This window comes from Saccostrea cucullata, unplaced genomic scaffold, assembly GCF_032062105.1.
Source record: "Saccostrea cucullata isolate Sc308-1 unplaced genomic scaffold, CSIRO_AGI_Scuc_v1 ctg1334, whole genome shotgun sequence".
NCBI classification, from domain to species: Eukaryota; Metazoa; Mollusca; class Bivalvia; order Ostreida; family Ostreidae; genus Saccostrea; species Saccostrea cuccullata.
In genome coordinates, this window is record NW_026926911.1 from 128,033 (window position 1) to 131,505 (window position 3,473).

At 32.5% G+C, this 3,473-nt stretch overlaps 1 pseudogene; it reads right to left on the reverse strand.

Annotated features, from left to right (window-relative positions):
* Window positions 1-290: 290 nt before the first annotated feature.
* Window positions 291-2,350, reverse strand: LOC134272895 (uncharacterized; annotated as a pseudogene).
* Between the last annotated feature and the right edge of the window lie 1,123 nt (window positions 2,351-3,473).

Here is a 3,473-nt window from a genome sequence, read left to right on the forward strand (position 1 = left end):
TTTTTGATAGCCAATATACTCAGGTGAGCGATGTTGCCCATGGACCTCTTGTTTGTTTTTCAAAGGAAAAAATATTCCTGTAATTTTCTAGTCAATTCTAAACATTTTGTTTTCATTTTATTTGCTATTGAACACAATTGTTATTTTTTGTTTTTTACTATTAAAATTAAGATGTTAATGTTACAAGTTTTTTTTTTATAAACCATTTAAGTAAGCAACATCAATACAAATACACTGTTCAATGTACATGTACAACAATACAGATACACACTGTTCAATGTACAGTCCCATCATGGTAACATTTGCATAAGCTGTTGCCGTCTGTGAATTCCATCTTGTGCATCATTGTATAAGTTAGGAAAGTGATTTGGATGACCATCATTATTTATTTCCACAAAGTCTTCCACACTGTCTTCATGAATGATACACAGGTTGTGTAGAATGTACCCAGAAACAATAGTTTTTACAATTTCTTCTGGATGATGAATAGTGACCTCTGTCAAACGCCTAAAACGTTTTTTAAGATGGCCAGTGCTACGTTCAACCACTTGCCTTGCTGATGATAAAACCCTGTTAAACCTTCGCTGCTGAGCATTTAATCTTCCATTGTCTTTGAAGAGGGTTATGAGCCATTGTTTAACGGATAAGCACTGTCAGCAATTATGTATTTATTGACATCAATGCACTTTCCTGTGGTGGCATTGGTAAATAAAGAAGATGGGCGTATAAGGCGGGCGGAATGCCTATAGCGCGACAGATAAGAAGGGGAAAATTTAATCTCAATTATATCAATTTTATGTCATATCTCATCAAATATTAAAGTAAACTTAATGTCAAATCTCTATTATTTACAAAAATCTCACAAAAACTGAAAATATTTCCCTATGAAAAAGCATACACTGACTTAAAAGAACAAAAACGCTCATTTTTTCATACTTTAACAATTTTTTTTTTCAATGTGAGTGGGTCTTCGCTCCATTTTTTTGAAAGATAATCCTAAATGTTTGCGATAATTTATATATTTTTTGGTTTACAAAAAAATGGAGGGAAGACCCACTATACCTTAAAAATACACTTTTATGACAAAACATTCGCATCTTTCCGAGAAATACTTCAAGTCCGTTAAGTCAATGGTCATATCACAAACATGATTTAAATGCCACTGATTCACAAGAGCCATGTAGCATAGTGGTTAGCGCGTTAGTCTCAAAGCAGTCTGATACTTCGGTATTTTATTGCCGGGTTTCGAATCCCACGAATACCATGGAATATTTTTATGAATGAAATTATTGAAGAGATTTATTTTTTCTCAAAAAATGTTGTTTTTTGTCATTATTTCATAAATTTCAATAATGATTTGATTGTGATTTCTTAATACCGTAAATGTGATTTCTTAATACCGCTATCTGATGCTATAGGCATTCTGCCCGCCTTACCCGCCCATCTTCTTTGAATTTCGGAATACCCTCGCATCATGGGTTGACCCAGGCCATCCAGTGTAAACGTCTTTCATTAACATGTCATGGTCTACCACTATCTGAATGAAGATACAAACATTAGTACATTAATATCATTTCAGCAGGAACACAAACCTTGAGAAATTTCCTTTTTTATCTGATCTACTTGATAGACCAAAGATCACTGATCTAAGGGGAGGATTACAACTGCAAACTTTAATAGATCAGCCTATGCTAAATACATTTTAATGAGAAATAAAAGCAGTTACTTGTATGCCTATAAATATAAAAAGGAAATTATAAATGTACACATTTTAATCATGATTATACAAACCTGAAGCTGGATGGAAGGAAAATGTTTCCTATTCATATAGTCAGAATCACCATTGATGCAAGAAGCCAGGCGGATGTGTGTACCATCTAACACACCAATTATATCCGAGAGTCCACAACGAAGTTGGAATTCTCTAGCGATTTCATTTTGTTCATTAAAATCTGGCCACTGTATAATATGAAAAAAACATACAAATGTTTTAGAATCGTCTTTTATGAATTAAACAAATCTGCATCGTGTTCATGCATTTATATATACAGATACTTACATTCCATAATTTTCTGTTGATAGCATTATTGACTCTTTTCAATGTGGCATGTACCGTTGACATTGATACGTCGAACACGTGGCTGATTTTCCTCATAGACTGCTGATTTGCAATATACCATAGAAATAATAACACTTGTTTCGATGGATCTGTCTCATCAGACCCTCCTCCGTGTGTAGGAAGCAGCTCTCCTCCGATCTGCTGCAGTATTATTTCAAACATTTCCTTGCTAATTCGAAAGTGAAATTTAAAGTGTGTTGTCGTAAACTGTGGAGCAGTATTTTCTGCATATCGTAGTATTCTTAATGGCGTTGACCTCGTTTTCAGTAATAAAAACAGAAAACTATGCTTCATGAAAGCATAAAATCGTTTTACATACTCCCCTGCTTCGTCCTCAATAATATTTTCATATGCATACAAAAAGGGAAAACTTTCGTCCATGTTTACTCGGGTAAGATCTTTTGCTATTCATGCTATTCGGCTGGTATTAGGGTAAGTTTAAGAAAATATCTATTTTTAGAACTTGTTGACGTAACTCGAGTACGAACTAAAGTTCCAGTCGAAGTGGGCCCGAGATATTATTTTTGAACAATTCTTGAACCACGAAATCAAATCTTAAGGACAGATGATGCAATTTTTTTCTTTGAATGAGACTTAATATCATGTCACAAGTTTAGAAAAATTATTATTAAATTTTTTTCTTATAAGAAGTTAAAAATGAAATACACTTCGAAAATTTTACTAATATTTCAATAAAAAGGAAAATATGGACAAAACACACTCAGTAAAGGTTTACAGATCTAGATGGAAAGAAATTTTATAATATGTTATATTGGTGCTAAAAGTGTAATATAAATTTAAGAAAAGTATACCAATCCAGGCGAATGGAATGAGGAAAAGCACAATGACAAGAAATAAACAATATCTTATATGCTGATTTTTTTTTTTTTACCATTTTGCTTTTCCTGATCAAATTCACCTGGCTTGGTACACTTTTCTAAAGTTTATATTACACTTTTAGCAACAATATAACATTTTCTAAAATTTGTTTTCATTCGTAAACCTTTACTGAGTGTGTTTTGTTCATATTTGCTTTTTTATTGAAATATTAGTAAAACTTCCCAAGTCTATTTCATTTTCACTTCACAGGAGGAAAATTTCTATGTCCTTCCATAGAAAAAAATTGTTTGTATCATTTGTCCTTTAATGAAACTATATATTTTGCTCAAACCACAAAAAATTAACCTCTAGAAAATATGTGATTTCACAAAGTGAAAATGCATTAATTCTCTGAAAATCTCCTTTGATACTGGGTTTTATGCTGATAGTGATAGGAAATAGATTTGATGTGCAAAGCTAGTTTAAGGGTGCTTGTATCAGAAAAGTGAATTTCAAGTCCTTTGGACAGGCGTAC